Here is a 20,791-nt window from a genome sequence, read left to right on the forward strand (position 1 = left end):
AGGCCAATAATTGAGTACAGTGGCCCTTTTGGTGTGTACCTTTCCAAGCACCTGCAGCAATTGGAGAGACCACAAAGGTTCCTCACAAGGAAAATTCAAGGTTTTCAGCATCTGTCCTATGTGGATCATCTGAAATCACTGTCACTTTACTCTGTTACACACAGACTATTAAGATAAGATTTCTGCCTTGCATACAAGGCAATCTCTACCCTGATTTATTGGAAATGCTGCATATCCATAAGTCAAATGGTACACGGGTTACTCACTCTAAAGACCTTAACCTGAGATGAGACATTAATAGAACCTGCTGGAGGGACATATTTGTCTCACAGAGGTTACCATGCCTTTGGAACAGACTCCCAGTTCATGTCAAACAGAGCACCTCATCGTCCCTCTTTAAATGCAATCTGGACAATTGGATTGATAACCATAAATTCACCCTGGGGGTTCCACCTGTGTCCCTCTTGAACACGGGCAATAGGTACTGATCATGGAAGTAGGGGTAGAACTTGGCTAGGCTTGTAAGGGCCCTAGGACTATTAGCCTAGTAACTTCCTATGATCCTATAAAGAGCAGTGTTATCTATCAGAAAATCTAACTTGTCCAGAAATCTATAGAAATGCATTACTTCATTTTTGTCTATTAATTTGCAGTGCATTAACTTTCAATTATAAGTTTGCTTTTGTAAGATAATTATTAAAATGGTGATGGTCCTCAGAATTAGTTATTAGAGTGCCAGATTTAAAGTTTCAGCGTATTTTATTATTCAGGATGTAGTATGCAAATGAACACAATCAAATTGCATGTCGAATAGTATAAAGATGAATCCCTGTGCAACTTGCTCCTGAATATTTACCAGTTGGGAAAAAAGTTTATCTTGATTCTTTTATGTGTGCCTTTAAACCAACTAGAAATCCACTTTATAACTATCACATGAAGAGAAATAATATCAAATGCCTTAGACAAAATGCCTTAGACAAATCAGACACACTACTGCAACACTTATTTCAGGATCCAAGGCCTTACTGATTGATGCATAAAAATTTGTCAAGTTTGTTAATGCTGATTTTTTATTTAGAATAGACATGATGACGTAGATCTACCAAAAGACCAGTTTTGCCACCTTTACTCGTGTAAGAAGAGAAGACATCTTTCAAAACTCTTTCCCAATAATGGTATTAAGCTTCTGGGATGATAATTTGAAATCCTGTTAACCCTCCCATATGAATAGGAACATTTGCACAATTCCAGGTATATAGAACAAAATCTAGTAAATAGCATATGGTTGAAATGCAAGGTTAAGTGATTAATGATGGAATTCATTTTCTTTTTTAAAACAACCAGAAGTGTTATCAGATCCAGGACTGCAGTCATTCTTAATTTTATGAAATGAGGCAAACATTATAGCAATAGAGATTTCATTGCTGTGCTAGACACTGAGTTCGGATTCTGTGCCCTTTTATGCGGACTGCCTTGGTTGCTAATTTTTACAAGTAGATTATTAAATATGTTTGCTCATCTTCCTCGACAAACTGCCATGGTCTTAACTTATGTGCTATTATTTTTATGTACATAATAAATGTATTATTAATACATTATATAATGGGGGTGGGTTTGGCGTAATGGCTAAGGTCATTACCTTTATAGATACAAGGTACAGGGTTTGATTCTAACCTCAGGTTGTTGGCTATCCTTAAAATGGCTCCTGAAAACAATTAACCTATTATGAACCTGCAATTGTAGTACATTTTGCAATTACTATCATGGAACAGCTTTTCTTCATACTTCACCTTAACAGATTTTACTGCCGCCTTAAGATATTTACTATCTTTATTAAAAACATTTCTTCCTGAGCTGGTATTAAATGATGTATACATGTAAAAGTTCTTCCTTTTGGTTCTAATTTCCCTTGTAAATGGTCTTTGCCACTGAGTGAGTGTGCATGTTTGTTGGTTTTACAGTCATCTAGCACATTAAGAAATTAAATTTAAAATAACTTCCAAGCATTAATACAATTGTCTTCACTAATTAATTTCCAGTCTACCTTGGTAGTATTGTTTAGACCTTTTTATACCCTAATATTTAATACAAGATGCTTTAGATCTAGCTATGTTGTTGTTTGTCTTTTGGCTTTTCCTGGTTAGGGGTTGCCACAGCGGAACTCCGGTCCACTAATGATTGGCAGTAGATTTTAATGAACGCCAAGGTGCCAGCTCGACGTCCAACCTTCAACAAAGGCACGCCCATTTACGCATGTCTTTTGAATGCCCATCCAGTGATGGGGAGGACATGCAGACTCCACACAGAAGGCACTCCCCGCATTCCAGCCGAGAATCGAATGGGAAAACCATTTGCTGTGAGGCAATAACGCTACCGCTGCACCACCGCGGTTATTCGCTTTAGATATAGCTATATTACACCTTAATGTAAACTGGAATACTGACAGAGCAGAGATGCCCAGTGGATCAAGACTATGTCACATACTCTGTGTGGAATATTAATCGTCAGCAAATCTTAAGTGTTGTTCTGTATAGCTGGAAGGTCTATTACCAGATTTTAAGAGAAATTAAATCCAGAAATTGCCTTTACCTTCTTTTAGAGTATTTGCCAGTTGGCCAGTCAATAAGTTAAAATCTGCTAAGACATGTACATTCTCCATATTTAGTTCAGAACCAGCTTTTCAATAAAGTAAATTACTAGCAAAGTATAAATCTTAAATTTGTATTTCCAGATGACCCTATGAGTTCTGCAATAAGCATTTATTCATTTTTGTCAGCTAGAAGTAATCTGACAATGAAAAAAATGCAAAAATATCACAGCACCCCCAGCCACAATCCCTTAAACAATCAAATTTTTTTTAAGTGTAAACTGTTTCATTACATTACCAGTAATCACAATGACTGAATTCTTTGAAATCATTGTGAATGCAAGAAATCAATCTTATTAGACAAACTCAGGAATTAGTGTTGTAGGTAGTTAAGTAGTCTGACACTGTAGAGGAGGTTAATCTTGTTGAGATGGCTGACTGCTGAAGTCTAAACATATTTCAGAAGAGCTATACGAAATATAAACTATTTAAAAAATGTTATTTGTTTATCATTTGTTTACCAAGAAAGTCCGACTTGGAGCAGAGCCAATTTTCAGCGGAGGCCCGGGGACAAATGCTCCAGATGCATGTCTTTGTAGCATGGGAGGAAACAGGAGTACCGGGAGAAAACCCACGTGAATGCAGGGAGGACACGCAAACTCAGCACAGAAGGCACCCCAGCCGAGAATTGAACCAGGGAACCTCTTGCTGTGAGGCAACAACACTATAGCTGTACCACTGCGCTGTAATAAGTTGAGTTGAAGGTAATTATTTTTCAGTGAAATGTAAAAACCAAATAAACTCTGTAATGTCTTTTCGAGTAAATCTTACAGCTCGTAAAATGTATAAAGATGGTTAAAAAAAACTGAAGTTGTTTTCATATATACACATTGCAGCTCACTTTCTTAGCCTGGCAATTCTTTTCAAAAGCTTTTGCCATAAGTGAAAAAAAGCAAACTGCACCTCTTGCATATTTCAGTGTGATATAATTTAAACCATAATTTAGTACTTTTGTCCAGAGTACAAACAAGGACCTCATCAGAATCCATAGCAAACAATCCACAGCCATTAAATAACTTAGTAAATTCTAAACGGTTCAGACATAGTAAAATCACATGATCACTAACATCATATGACCACAGCTTGAATTCTCAGAGAGAATACTTAAAATAAAATGACACGCACATAAACATTCATATAACAATGTTAAAACACACAAATAAATGGGCAGACAAGTAACAATAAAATAACAAGAACAATAACATTCATCTAACAATGTTAAAACACATAAATGAACCAACAAATTAAGTTAAAACATGAAAATGATTAACTGCCTACTTTTTTGAAAACATTTAATATTAATGGACTCCTTTAGTTCAGGAAATTTGTTTATCTGAAGGCATAATTGTCATTTGGTTTCCTTTATCTCCAGCCTACTCTTAAATCGCCTCCATCCATATCCCGAAATTCTAGATTAAGAACAGAAAATAAAACATTTTACAATCTGCACAATTAATAGTATGCTTGAATAATTCGAATAATATAAGGATACTTGCATGCAGACGCACACATATGCACACACAAATGTTTTCTAGGAGTGGCTAACAACACATTTCTAGTACTTTTTTCTGATTTTATGGCAGCACACAGTTATTGTCCACTCTTAAAATAATCCAACCATAATACAGTTGCTGAGTAGCTATAGCTAAAGCAGTTCCAATTTGAAAACTGGTTGCCAGCAGTTAACATCATCAATTCATTACATATACCATTATACTAAATACATGCTAGCTGAATAATGAAAATTATTTACCTCAGTTAAAAAAGATTAATGCAAGTTGAAAATAAAACAAACTAGATCCCTGCTTTTATGTATATATTCTGTATATGTTACTATATTTACTAATTCATTGAATTCTGCTTTAATGCATATTTTCTGTATATATATTACTATAATCAAACAAACTAGATTCCTGCTTTTATGTATATGTTACTATATTTACTATCTGTAACACCGGTTCTGTTTCTGTACTAATTAATGTTTATATTTTTTCTGTATCTCATTGGAACTTTTCTCCCCAGGCCTCCACTGAAAATGGGCTCTTTTAGACCCAGTGGACTTTCCCGGTAAACAAATGCAATAAATAAATAAATAAAATTAAATACACAATCAGCCTGAGAACTGGCTATGTTTTGGCAGAATGGAGGACAGCAACAGTAATCCCTGTGCACAAAGTAAGACCATCAACTGACCCGGGGAATTATAGGCCTATAAGCTTGACTAGCCTCATCAGCAAGGCCATGGAGAGAATCATTATGGACCTTATTAACAAGGACATAAGTAATCTCTAAACTCTAGACCCAACCCAGTTTGGATTCGTTAAAGGTAGATCATGCCTGTTAAACACGGTCAACTTCTTCAAGAAAGTCACCAAGGCCCTGGATGAGGGAAAGACAGTGAATACCACGTATCTTGACCTAGCCAAGGCATTTGACACAATCTCCCACTCAGGTATTACAGAGAAATTCACCCAATTAGGAATCACAGATCAGTAGCCAACTGGCTCACTGACAGGATGCATACTGTCAAAGTGAGTGACTTCACCTTTAGTAAAAGACCAGTTACCAGTGGTGTACCACAGGGTTCTGTGCTGGGCCACTTAATGTTTGGAATTTATTTCATAGAAGTCCAGGCAAACCTGGATGGCCTGCGGATGACCAAGTTCAATGATGATTGCAAATTGGGAGCAGTCATCGAATCCCTTAATGATGTTAGTATACTGCAGATAAGGTTAACACAGACAAATGATTGGTGCCAAAGCCATGAATTAATACTAAAAGTAAAAAATGCATTATTATTCCCTTTAGGAAAGCTGACACTTTTGCTAATTACATTACAGAAATTACCCCCTAAATGTAGACTTAGTGGTACATGATCTCTGTACTTGGGTGGATAGCAATCTGAACTTTGACCACCACGTATCCACAGTAGTAAGCAAATCCTTCTATGTGGCACAGATCATAAGATTTCATCTAGATGTAAGGATATTATATTGCCATTATACTCTGCTCTATCAGCCCAATAATTGAGTACAATACTCCTTTTATGTATCTCACCAGACACCTGCAACAATTGGAGACCACAGAGGCTTCTCACCAAGAAATTAGAGTTCACAAAATAAGTCTTATGGAAAGATTGAAAGCCCTGTCACTATATTCTGTCTCTTACCGGTTGCGAAGGGGTGACCTGTACCTGGCTTATGGGGCAGTCTCTGACCTGGCTCTGATGGAAATGCTAAACATTTGTAAATGAAACTGAAGGAGGGTCGCTCACTCCAGAGACTTAACATAGTCTCTGACATGAACAAAGTGCTGGAGAGAGAGAGAGAGAGACATATCCCTGAGACTGCCACTACTCTGGAACAAGCTTTCAATTCATTTGAAACAGAGCCCCTCTCTGACCCTCTTCAAATGCAACCTAAATCAATGGATGGGGGACCGCAGACTCATTCCTGGGTTGATGGTAATGTCCCTCCTGAATAGAAGAAGTCAGTAATAACTATCATAGGGCCTTGCCTCAGTGAACTTCACTCACCAAACCACTGACAATTGGGGCATCTCAGGATAAATATGGCTAGGTTTATAATGGCTCTTGGGCCGTTAACCTCCTTTGAACATATGAACCTAAAACTATAAATGTCCACAATGAAACAAAGTAAAAGATTTAAACATGCAGATGAAAATTGCAATCAGATTAGCTATGTGTCCTTGTAACTCCAACTAGCTATAGAATTAGTTTAGTCTTACTCTAAATTTTAGGAGCATTTACCATTTATAGAAAACTCACATGCAATGAACTGCAGACATGAGCTCTCATTCAATAAAAATCCATTGCAAAAACTAATAGCTGTTTGACAACTGCATTCTGAAATCAAAAAGTTCCCCAGGTTCTATATTTTCTGTTTAGTTTAGCTTTCACATGTCAGCTTCCTTTTTGTACAGTAATATAGTATTATAGGAAGTGCTGCCCATTTATGACAAAAACAGAAAACACATAATCTCTTAACACTGGTGTAAAATCAGACCAAAAAGTATGTGCGTGAGTTTATGTATTATGTATATAATATGCACAATATGTGTAATATATATATATATATATATATATATATATATATATATATATATATATATATATATATTTAATATGCACACATATGTCGAATAATTGAATAGCTGCATTGTCAAATGTCATTTCATTGGCAATGCAGTCTGTCGAACCCCCACACCACCCATTAATTATACACATGACAGGTTCAATGATTGTTTTCCTCATTAGCCATTTATGTGTAACAATCCTCATCTACATCTAGTAGCCCTTAGTTTGCATGACTAATATCACTGTCCTACCATTTTACAAACACATAAGTACAGCCTTTGTATGCACATACCTATTAACCCACAGACATTGAAAATAGGAACATTCAGCTAAAAATCTGTACATCTAATTAGCATAAAATTTGAATATCAAATAGCATATAACATTTTCAGATTCCAGTAGAAATGTAGAATACTACATAGAAACACATTAAAAAAAACAGAAAATAACAAAAAACATTGAAAAAATATAAGCACGTTATCAAAATGACAGTGTAAAATGTGTAGACTATAAGGAATGTGTAATAAGGAACTGCATCACAAAATTCTAACCTACAAAGTCATATATTTTTGTTTCAGAAAAAGGGAGTTGTAAGATACATTTCTTCTTTCTTTAAATTACCACTAGTATGTTGGTCAACTGTGTACCAGACAGCTTCAAAAAGCACATGTGATAAGCCAAAATAATGAAAGCCATGAAAATGTTAAGTATCTTGCATCTGCAGATATATTGGCTTGTTTTTTTTCCCCATTAGCAAATGTTTCTAGTGGGAAGTCAAGAAGTCTGCAGCTAAAGGTAATTGTGCATTCTGTTGTGAGTGAAAGTTTCAAAGATTCTTTAATCCATCTGCAGAGTCATTAGCTTTTTTAAATGGAAACTTGATGTATGTATCTTATGAGTTATGAACATTCTTTGCTGGGGGAATTTAAAAATTTAAATGTACAATGGAAAGCAGTTAAGTGAAAAAGAAAATATGAAATTCTGGGAAATGAATAAGGGATAGCAGACTTAATACTTTAATGCATTTAATAGAACAGTATAAAATTTAGTTTTATTTAAAAGTATCCAGTGCATTTTTTCTTGGGGCTAAATTTTATGTTTTCTGAAAGCATACAAGCTGTTTTCCAGATCTGGGAGGAGAATATAGTTAAAAGAACAGACAGCAATCAGTGAAAGCCAGAACACATACTGTAACATGTGCTTTACATGGGTAGCTTTAATTTTAGGTTAAGTAATCCCTGAGGGTGCAGTTCTCAGTTTGGGACAATTGTTCCTACCTGGCAAGTTAAACTTCATTTTTTTAAGATGTACATATTTTTCAATAAGTGTATAGGGGATGGGGGTGTAATGAAAAAAGTGTCATATATAATAGGTGGGAGCAATAGCTTTTTATCACAATGACTATGCTATACATGTTATCTTAGAATGTAATTGATCTAACAGGTATAGACAACAAGGAAAGAGTAGTGAATTGAATTACAAAATGCAGTGTGTAAATAGCAACTCTGCAGGAGACATATTTGGAAAGAAATATATTTGACAAAGAAAGGATTCCAGATAATCATGATCAGCAAAATATCATAGACAAAGGAAAAGGGGAGTAAAATTGCTAAGGGGTTCCAATACTGATAGAATTTTGAAAACGGACAATACTGTAGATTTGTGATAATAAGGCTCCATTGGCAAGGGCAGAAGATGACTGTGGCATGTATTTATATTCCACCAAAACTGCTATTATGGAGTTGAAGACAAAATTGGGAGAAATCAGCTTTCATCAGGGAATATTATTTATAGGTGAAAAAATGAACTCAATTTACGATAGTGAGGCTGTATCAGGTCGACTTAGAAGGGAAGTATAATAAAAGAAGGTAGATTTCTGAAAAAAAAAAACAGAACTGGTAGCAAATTACACCCATCAACGTGGGGGAATTTGCACCCTCACCCACCTACTTATATTATACTGTCTCTGAGATTGCACTACAGCAGAGAAAGTGCAAAGTTCTCCATGGTGATGTGGCCAAGTGGTTACTTTCTCAGAGAGGAAAGATAATGTTCTGAGACCTTGTACTTCTGCAGTTAAGATGTTTTGGTGTCACTATTTTTAGACTTGACAAAGTGGACTGCGATGTTATAAAGGGGGAACCATATTTGCAGAAATATATATATATATATATATATATATATATATATATATATGTATATATATATATACTAGCTGCACCCAGCCACGCGTTGCTGTGGCTCAGTCTGCTTAAATGGAAAAGAAAGAAAAGAGAAAGTGCACATTTCTAATATGTTTAATTTCACAATGCTTGTGGGTATACAATATTTTTTGTTGTTCCATTGTCTGTGCAGATATAGAGATTGTCTGGTTTGCCGACTCTAGAACATACAACATATAATTGTCCATGTGAGAAGCAATCCGTGTGTAGATCTAAACCGCACAATTCTAAAGATTGGCCCTGAGCTTTGTTGATGGCGATTACAAACGCCAATCCAATTGGGAATTGCAGTCTCTTAAATTGAAATGGCATATCCGTTGGAATCATAGGAATGTGAGGAATGAGGACATCTTCAACTTTGAAAGGTCCTGTCAAGATTGTTGCTTCTATGACGTTGCTCATTAATTTTTTTACTGCAAGCCGCGTGCCGTTGCAAAGCTTTGGCTGGTTGATATTTTGCAACTTGATAATTGGCACGCCGATTTTCAATTGCAGTACATGCGGTGGCATCCCTGGCAGATCGAGTGAATTCAAAAATTCTGTTGGATAATTAACCACTTCATCTGCTTCCTCACTTTGAATGTTAGACTGAATAATATTGTTAAGTTCATAGACGTCTTTGTTCTTGGCCGCAAGAATAGCTTGTTCAGTCAGCCAATCGTGATTCTTATAATTGGTTTGAATATTGGGAAATACTTTTTCAACCAATTCTTCTTTTGACATCACTAAATTGCAGAAGTTATGAGGCAATGAAATTCGTCCTGATGTCAGATCAACCGGCACCTTTCCGTTCCCAATTTCCAGCAATTGATAATATTGAGAATATCTCAGCTGATCGATCATTTTGCAGCTGGACATGCATATTTGTAGTTAATTTTAACACCTTTACATGTCACCATAAAGTAGAGTATTTCAGGCAAGCATTTATTTTGTCCATTGGTGTCGATTGAGGAGAACGAAGCAGATCTGAAGCTGCAGAATGCGATCGCCATGCTCGCAACCGTGCATCCTCAAGTCTGGCTGCACGTCCCTCTGCTGCTTCCTCAGCACGTATTTGAGCCATTCTTTGTCTGTTTCACTCATTCGCTGATGCCCGTTCTTCCTCAGTTTGATTTGCAATTACTCGTCACACTGCTTCCGCTCTGCGAGTACGATGACTTAAGTTTGATCTTCTGTGAAGCATTATTTGGATGAACTAAAGCGGATTGATTGCACTGAAAAAGAAGAAAGAAAGTTATAACAAAAACATATAAAGTTGCATATTTGTATACAAATATATAGAATCCATAGTAGGTATATAAAAACACGCGCATATTCGAATGCAGTGTGTGTGACATCTATATAATAGTAGGTATATAAAAACATGCACGTATTCGAATGCAACATTGTGTGAAAATTTCAAAGCAATCAGTGAAGAACTTTTGGAGATTTAAGATTTTGAACAAACGACCATTTACATTTTTATTTATATATATATATATATATATATATATATATATATATATATATATATATATGTGTGTGTGTGTGTGTATAAATATAAATATGTATAAATACAAATATGCATATGTCAGATCGAGTTTTCAGAAACTTGAATGTCATACGTATGGTGATGGCAGTGCACTTGGAGTCAGGGAATTTCCCAGCTGTAATGTGATCTCAAAGCTGGTATGTATAATTTGTCAGGTATGGGGGGTGCAGGGGTTCTTCCCCCCCCCCCCACCTGTAAAAATGTAGATTTTTGTTTTCTTCAAGTTTTCGGAATATCAAATATATGGTATTTGACCATATGAAGTCTGAGTTTCTGAAAACTCAATAATCTGACATTAACACACACACACACACACACACACACATATAAAATACTTGAATATATCCTAACAATGGATATTGATAAAGTGGTGTGGTAAAAGTTTATCTGATCACATTAGACAACTCCAAACACAAACCACTCGACAGGGAAAGTGTTCTGTTTTTTCTGGTGCCAGAGCAGCTTTGCTTTTTAGTCTTTATTACTACATTCACAATAACTCTGTTCCATTCTTACTGAAAAAAGTAAAGCTGCACATGAGAAAATACGCACACATTATACAAAACCACTTCTACAAACAGAAATGCAATCCAGCAAAATATAAATAAAAAATGGAAGTAAATAAATTAAAACTAAATGAAATCAAGAAGTGCAACCATCCAAACAGAAAACAGCATTACAGCAGAAATCCAAAATGTACACTTAATCACAATAAACTGGACCATACATCTATTGATCCCTTTCCAAGCTACTAAAGATTTCCGATAAAATTACTAATAATCCTATAACTTTAAACTTATCTCAGAGTCAGAACAAAGTTAACATGAGACTGCTCATTTTCCATAATCATGGTTACCTTCATCCATTTCCCATTCAACAACATACAAAATTATTATATCACATTGAAATTAATTGGAAAGGGTAATTTAAAATAAAAATACAGAACAAGTGATACAGGACTTGTCTTTACTGTGGAGGTCTCAGAAGAAGCAGAGTACATGATCATTTGACAGCAGATACTGCTTCACTGGACAGTCTACTGACATGATCCATGTCACTGTAGAACCAAATGGTGAAATGCGAAGGTCCGTAGCAGCAGTTAGAAAGAGAGGGCATTAGAGTTTCACAGGCATCTGTTAGGTGCAAATCAGAAAAGTTCACCTTTTTCCATGACAGTACATCATGAGCATCACAAAACATTCTGCAGTACAGAAATAATACATGAATTTCTCAATATCCCTGGACTGCATGGGATCATAATATTAATAAGGCATACAAATTTGGCTGCATAAACAGCATTTATACCAAAAGCACTGGTTATGTGAGCAAGAAAGGTTACTATTTATTTTATTTTATTTATTGAGATTTGTTTACCAGGGAGTACACTGGGCCAAGCAGAGCTCATTTTCAGTGGAGGCCTGTGGAGAAAAGCTCCACAAAAAGATACAAATAGAATTTATAGTACATCACAAGGCACAGTTTGAGTATATACAGCACAAAGAGAGGAAATAAATTTCTTAACAGTGGTACATTTGGAATGTATACATAAACTTGATACACACAATAAAATAAGTGCAATGTAGTACAACTATAGCTGATATGGAAGTTTGGGTGAATATAAAATGCTTGTATACACTTCTTCATTGTGAATGTAGTATATGGCAGGAGGAGCTGCATCTAAAATGTGAGCCCGATACAGTGGTAGCCCACACAGTGCCAAGGTGTGGCTGGCTTGCTTGTGATTTATTTAATTTATTTTACATTTTAAATGGATAAATTGTTTGGCGTAGCAATCACAACAGAACACAGAGAAAATAGCTCTACCAAACGCTATGTAGTCTTGAGACGCCTGTGTAAACTATCCAACTGATGCTTTAAAAATAAGGCAGTAATCCAAAAAGTACTTGATAACTCGAATTTAATAAAAACAACAAAGTCAGCTTAAAAGTTACAATTAGATCCAAGTTAAGCACTTTCACCCGCTTGCATTACGGGCTTCATCAGAACTAAACTTTAGTTGGGTGCATAAACAACATAATAGTAAAAAAGAAAACCAAATGCACCCAACTTACACAGACACCGACTTTAATTGAATAAAACAACAAATAGAGTAAGCGCTTTCATGACCAAAAACTGTTGCTTCATCGTGAAAGCGCTTACTCTGTTTTATTCGATTAAAGTCGGTGTCTGTGTAAGTTGGGTGCATTTAGTTTTCTTTTTTACTAGAAATTAAATATATCTGGAGAGAATAAAATGCCACTATATATGATGACTGAACACTAGCTATGAACAGAGGTGGATCCAGCACAAGAGAAACTAGGCAGCTGCCTAGGGCCTTTTGCTGGCTGGGGGGGACCATTAACATTACCAGACAAAAGAGAAATAATTACTTTCACTATGTCCATATTATAAACATCATCATTTCTGCCCAGCTGGTTGCCTGGTCTAATTCTGACATGCAAAGCTCAAGGAAATATCTTCAAATGACTCACATGTGTAGCCAGGTTTACTTCAAAACACTGAATTAGTATAATGTTGAACCACAAAACATTGAGACCATAACATCGAAAATTCAGAACACTGAAAAGTTAGAACACTGAAACTGTATAACAATGAAAATTTAAATCATTGAGTCTTTATCACTGAAAGTGTTTCATGGTTATGGTTTAAAGTCTTAATGTTATGGTATCAGTTTAAGACATTGTATGTAATAAACATGACAGATAGTATATTTTGCAGTTTAAGAGAAGTTCTCAGGTTGTATAGTAAAAGTTTATCAGATAACCATTAAGCATTGTTATATTTGAGTGATGATTTATTATTTTGAAAGTAGTTGTTTTAGTGTTGTGGAAAATGATGGGATAAGTGAGTAGGGGAGTACATTTTTATTTTGGTTGTATGTAGGTGTTGTCAGGAAAATAGAGGAGATTGCAGTACAGTGGGGAATGGGAAACTTACCTTGTCTCCACTATAGTGCAAGCTTGGAGTTGGTATATTTAATTTGCAGGGAGTGTTGGGGTGCAGCCCCCCACATGGGGGTGCAGGGGAGGCTTGCCCCCTTGTGGAAATATTGAAACAAGTGTGTCTTTTGGTTCAGTTATGTTTGAGGTGGAGGGGGTATTGTTAGTTTGCGTATTGTAACATTCAATGTTATAGGATGCAATGATTTAAATTTGCATTGTTATGTGGTTTCATTGTTCTATGTCTTCAGTGTTATGTGTTTTCAATGTTATGGCCTCAGTGTTTTGTGGTTCAACATTATAGTAATTCAGTGTTTTGAAGTAGACCCGTGCAGCCATATAGTCAGTAAGAGACAAGCATCTTGGAGCTTCAAAGTGATTGGCATTCATTCTAGCTTCCTGTGAGATATTTATGCTGTCTTCCATGCAAGACGCTTTCAAGTATTGCACAATTGCAAGCTTTGTTTTCAATGCAATTTTTAATATACTGGCTAGAACAACTATGCAATTCTACATATCCTGGATATTTTGCTTCCAAAGTGTTATTCTGAGGCACAATCTGTGGGCTTCAGAGAAGTCTAAGTTCTGTTAGTATTCAGTATTTGCTCACAGTGGTTTGGATTGCACACTTGCATCAAAGTGAACAAAGGGACTGGAACTGCACACTAGTTTCAAAATGTACACATCCAATGAAATGGATTTTGTGTGTAGGTGTGGGTGGGTGTGTTTGCGTGTGTGTGTTAATGTTGCCACCTGCACAGTTGTTTTCTGGATCATCCACAAATTAAATTATGTTATCTGGTTTTAGTGCTGACTAGTCAAGATTTGGAGCACTTTCAACATTGATGAAGAATTTTTAAAAATCAGGCCTTCCTACACCCTTCCCTTCTGTATCTGATGTGTTCACAATGTTTATTGTCTTGAGACTCAGGCAATAACAATTAAGTAATAAATGCCGAGAGGACCAGAAAGTTATAAAAAAAAAATATGTGTATATATATATATATATATATATATATATATATATATATATGTGTATATATATATATGTATATATATATATATGTGTGTATGTATATATATATATATATATATATATATATATATATATATATATATATATATATATATATATACACACACACACACACACACATATATATACATGATCTCGCCTTGGCATGTTTATTATTATTTTTTACGTATATTTTCAAAAATATGTATGGTTTGTCTTACTCTGCCTTCTTTTTCTTCAGGCAGACATATTCAACAAGAGGAAATAAAAACTATGGCAGGTCAGTATTCTATTTAAGAACTTTCATTAAATTATCACTTAAGACACAGGCACACTATCCAGAATTATTGAGCAAAGGAGCTGAGAATTACTTTGGTCTGCTCTTTGTAAAATGTATGGCTTTCTGGCAAATTGTTGTGGATGCAGTCACTAAATAATGGCAGGCATTTGAGTTTCAGACTTTATGTTCTTCAGAAATGGTTGCTAATGCAAAGCTTGTTCTAGGTGTATAAGAGACATATTTAAAATCTGTTTCTCATTAGAGAGTCTTTGCCTCCGATACTTGAGATAAGTGAATGTGAGAGCATGGTGCAGTATGTTAAATTGTATGGTTGTTATAGCAGCGAGCTAGAATAAATATACTTCTCTGCCATTATTTATATATTTTCTTGCTCACTTTATCCCAGGCAATAATCTAAATGCATACAATCATACAAGATGCTGTAATTGATGGTCACATCTGTGTGTATATAAATACTTAGTTCCTGCATCCCAGATTAGTTGTGGTTTAAAGGAAGGAAGGAATTGATTCATGTAAAAAGGAACATCATATTATGAACCATGTTGTTTGGGTCTGATCTTTAGTTTCTTTGTTTTGAGTTTTGACAATCTGCTTATCTAGTTCTGAATAAGCTAGACAGCATGAGGTTTACAAGTTTAATGTTAAAATATTAACTATGAATGCAGTTTTAGTTAAATTTTTTGCTGGTGTATGAGTGTGAAATGCATTGCATTGGGTTGCAACAGTCTATCTAGTAATTAATGTAGATGGCTAAGGCTATGAGTTGCTTCCTGTAGTGCAATGTCTGAGTCCTTCAGCCTTCATTTATTCAGTGTGAGAGTCTAACCAAGTTACTTTACCAGCCAGTACTTCTGGAATACTCCTGAAAATAGATGCTTGTGGTCAGTGGATGTTCCCAATATGTTAGCAAATAAAATGAAGTATTAATGTACTAAACATCCTGTTGATGAAAACATGCAAAGCAGGACAGTAAAAGACTCATTAAGTGTAATACATGAGTAAGAGTGCAATAACTAAGTGCAGTATAATTTAAGAAACAGACTGGAAATACACCTGATAAATAGACTAATAACAGTATTATTAAAGAAAAAGAAGTAGAAAGAAAGCTAGGAGAGGAAATAATGAGACAATAGAGTAGGAAAATATGGCTTCCTTTTTAAATCTTAAGAGTCACACTGCCAAGTCCCAAGATTTTGAAAATAAAAGACTGACAATACAAGAAAATACTAAATATCAAACTGCACTCTTCCCCTTTAAACTTGTTTCCTGTAGATGGGCAAGCCCTCTGTCCCAGCTGATGTGGGGATTCAAGTTCCTAACATTCACCAATCATATATATAAACTCTGAGATTGCCATATCTCAGAGAATATTCTGAGAAATGCCCATCTCAGATTTAGTACAGGTTAAGTCCAGATTTTTAGCCATTCTGTCTCCACAGCTTGGGACTGAACAGTGCAGATCTGAAAATTTAAATGTTTATTAGGTAAATACTAATAGGAGTAGAGAAAACTTAAGTATAAGAGAGGGCTATATGTTTGGAGCAAAGAACACACCATTAGGTGAAGCTATAATAACAGAAACACTAATTAATGTATGTAAATGGTTACTATGACAGGGTTTTCTAAACCTACTGGTAACAATCCTATTTTATCCTATTTGTCCTGTTAATAGTCTGACTTTGGAAGTGTTCTGCATTTTCTTATGCCTGACCACTCCTTGGGTGGGTTACTGGGAAGTAGACCATCCAATGCTATAACCAAGGCCAGGAGTCACAACCTTCCATGTTTGGTTCTATACAATGTGGTACTTGTAATTTTTTTTTTTTTTTTTTAGACAGCAGTAATGTGTTTATACATCCTATTACTAAGCGGGAGTATCATTTCAAGCCTCAAGCTAGTTGTTAGACCCAACATCTTGTATATTTAGCTTAGTGCCAGACCTGTGGTAAATTTTATGTAGGGAAGACAGACCGATTTTTTTAGAAATAGGATTACAGAACATGCTAGAGACATTAGAGAAGGGAATAATAATTTGTTAGCTAGACATGTCTAAGAAATGGGGAGCCATCATTGTTTTAAATTTAGAGCTGTAGAGGTTGTCACTCAGGGGAGAAGGCTGGGTGATATCAGTATTATTACAGAAGGAAGGGAACTGCACTGAATACTACATTTGCAGGCTGATAATGACCATGGCTTAAATGATAGGGTCACTTTAAGACCCAAATTAAAACAAAGGAGATCTTTCTGTTTTAAATTAATTCATTCTTCCTATTGGTTGTTCAAATGTATTCAATTTGAGTTTTTAATTGATTTGGTTATGGTCTAAAGAAGCAGTATTTACTGTGAAAGCGCTTACCAATTCTGCACATCTTTTATGTTTTATTCTGTTTTATTAACAGTTTTTGCCTGGATCTACTAAGTTCTCTTTTAATTCCTCAAAATGTTTTGTGTTTCTAACACCATGACAGGAATGGACACATTTGGTACTATTAGAGTTCGGTCTTTGATGCCTGCCAAGAGTGCTTTTCTCAGCACCTGCAGTTTACCCAGCATTTCTTCATTCTGTGGCTTATTTGGGGTTACATGTATAATGTCACATCATCCTTGACTAAGTCAAAGCATTTAATAGTAGTATTTTATTTGGTGAAAATGCCAATTGAAAATCTAAGGAGATGAATTGTTAGTATTTGTTTGAATTATATCTTGTCTTTTAACCACTAAGGCGTGTAAACTAAGTGCCAAGTGATTAAAAAATATAGTACTCTATAATGTTTAAAACTATATAAAGTTACTTCAGCTGAATGAAAGTCAGTTAGACAGATATACAGAACAGCATTCAGCAGTATAGAACAGAAATGTGAAAATAATATAAACAGAGAAACACAACCCCAGGAATGCCTGACTTAGTGGCTATATGAAATATTTTGTTATCAGGAAAGTTAAATGGGTAGAAACACTGCATCTCTCATGACATGCTGTATGAAATTTGAAGACCTTTTTAGTGAGATATAAAACATTGAAAGATTAAATACAGTGTTTAGAAAAAAATATAAAACTATATATTATCCTTGAAACCTGTGCTGAAATTGAGATCTGCTAAATTGTAGTATGTTATAATAATATTTATATTTTTAAATAATTTTATATATTATATATGTAGGCATTGTATGGTTTATTTTAATAATAACATATGTATTTATCTTTTAACAAGAGGAACATGCATTTAATTTAATTTCCACAAGATGGTGCTATTTCATTATACTCTTGGTTTTAACTTTTAGATTCATTCACCTTTAAGGTTCATGTGTTTTAATGCATTTTGCATGTGTAATTTAATTTGTTCACTCATTGGTTGATTTGAATTAGATTAGTTTATTTATTCACCAAAGGAAGAGAGGTTAGGTATCTAATGAAGTTATTGTGGATTAACTTTACAGCATTATTGTGCTGTTGCTTGTGCTCTGCAATTTCGTTTGCTGTGCTGTGCTGCTGTGATTTAGCTTGCTGTGGATTGTTTTTGTGCTTGTTCATTAAAGCAGTTGTCCATTTTGCTGAGCTCCGTGTGTGCCTTATTTTAGGTTTACTAGTTTTTATCTTGGGCACTCAGACCACTGGTTTGGTTGGCAAGGTAAAAGACAAAACTAGGGCCACTGTTGTGCCATTGCCTGTCATTCAGGAGCTGTTTTCTGAATGACACTTTGGACATTGCTTGTCTCTGAGTACTCCAAGCATCATAGGTAAGAGGATAACTTATTAGTGGTGGACTATATTACTAGATACCCTTAAGAGGTGGCCTTGTCCTCTACTGAGGCAAACTAATGGCAAACACTTTGATATGGAGAGATTTCCCCAGGAAAAACCGACAGAGAAACTAATCTCATACCATGTGTGCTGATCGGTATAGAGAAATTCTGTTGAGGCAAAGCAGATAAATATACTATCTACAAGCAATCACTTTGGTAAAGATGTTTTATTTTATGAATATGCACTTGTTCAGACTATTTTCAGAACAAATTAAGCAGGGTAGAAAATATACTTACCCCCCTCTCCTCTTTATATACAGAGAAGTGCACCAAGAATTCAGAGGTTTGTCACCATTTGCTCCACTTTATTGCCTCAGGGTGAAGAGCCCCCTAGGCCTAATTCAAGATGATTGGAGGATAAATGTTATTCCTATAAGATGTGTGTGTATTTTCTGAATTTCAGGAGGAAGCCTAGGGAGATCGTTGTTTGGCATAGCCTCATCTCAGACAAGCACAACAGCAGAAACAGCAGCAAAAAGTTTGGCATTACTTGACGGCTATAGCAAATATACAGTTAGACAGAAGGCAGTGACATTTATTCCAGTTCAACAGAACCACCTTCAGATAGCTTGAGAGGCTCCTTTCACTGTAGTGAGTATGATAAGTGATGTTAATTATGTCCTGGATTACCAGGCAGGAGGCAAAAATATAAACCTGACAACAATAACAATACAGCCTGACAATAATGAAGACCTGTTGGTACTCAATGTTTAAGCAGGGTTACAGGAAGAATCCGAGGAGAATCTTGGGGTACATTTTCTTACTCAGGCTTTGGTTGACACTCCAGTAACAGTTAAGCCCAGGAAATCAGACCAGTGCTGCAAAAGTTTGGGACTATTTTACTGTTAAACCAAAGTGCACCCAACTGGTGAAACACCATGTGAACAAAGGAGCCCAGCAGTTAATTAGACACACTTCTTACAGTATGTTTGAGCAGGTCAGTTAAACTATGTGGGAGAAGCTGTAGAAAGTATTAGAACTGGGGTAAATTCCTATACCCGACAGTTTCTGGGCCTCACTGATTGTGTTACTGACAAGAAAGGATGGAATCATCATGTTCTGTGTAAATTATCGGATACTAAATAGATACAATGAATCAGATGCGTACTTCATGCCCAGAACAGAGGGAACATTGGAATATTTGGATAGTGCTAAGTACTGGACTACTAGTAACATGGTGAGTTTTACCGACAGGTACCCTCAGATACCAGAAGCATGGGAGACTTCAGCATTTGTAAACTCATTTCAGTTGTTTGAATTCATTAAAATGCCCTCTCAAATAAAAAAATATCCTCAGCAATTTTCCAAAGATAGGTAGATCATATCTTAACAGGAGTGGACAATATAGTTTTGATGTCATAGACAGTATTGCTATCTATAGCCAGTCTTAGCTGGCTCAAGTTCAACATGTTACAGATAGGGCAAGCAGAATGAAAACAATAGGCACAAAAGATTCAGCTAGAAAATGTAAAGATAGAAACTATACAAGCTTGGTTTATCTCTCTCTTCTAAATAAAATCCAAACCAAAGGGCAAAAAGATCACATAGACAAACCATTCAGTAAAAATTGAATGATGGACCCAGTAAAGTTAGTCTTCATTGTGTGATACCTTATGCTTCTTTAGTGGAGGTCTGTGGGATATATGCAAATGATCCCTTAAGGACATACCACTATTTCAGGTACATGGCTTGTGAATGCCTATGGTATTTTACTTTTCAAATTTAATCTTTATGGATACATTCAGGGTAATAAACCCAGTGCCATCTAACTAGAAACTATAGGGGTATTCTGTTGGACAGTGAGGTATCAAAGAAAGTTTGAAGATGGTCTGACAAGGCAAGGGACTAGGTAGTGTAGCTGCTCATGTGCCTTTGTGTCAAGTTTCATTACTTAGTGTCATAAGAAAGTTAAAACACCAAATAACAATAAAAGGCAGTCACCATCTCCAGAATGGGAACCCAATAATCAGCCAAGAACTGATAATCCAAGAAGTAGTGTAAAAACTGGTTTATTTAAGCTTTAAAATTATATTTACCTTTTCGACCACCAACAAAAGCAGGCTTCTTCAGAATAACAAACAAAGATCACAAAGTGGCTTATAGTGAGTTAATTGAAGGATTGTTAAACATTATTAGCCAATAGCCATTCCAAAACAATTAATTTGTCTTGCTACTCCTGCATGTTTAAAGGTACAGTAGGAGAAAAAGGGAAAGTT

This window comes from Protopterus annectens, chromosome 13.part0 (assembly GCF_019279795.1).
Source record: "Protopterus annectens isolate FY-2018-M chromosome 13.part0, PAN1.0, whole genome shotgun sequence".
Classification (NCBI taxonomy): Eukaryota; Metazoa; Chordata; order Ceratodontiformes; family Protopteridae; genus Protopterus; species Protopterus annectens.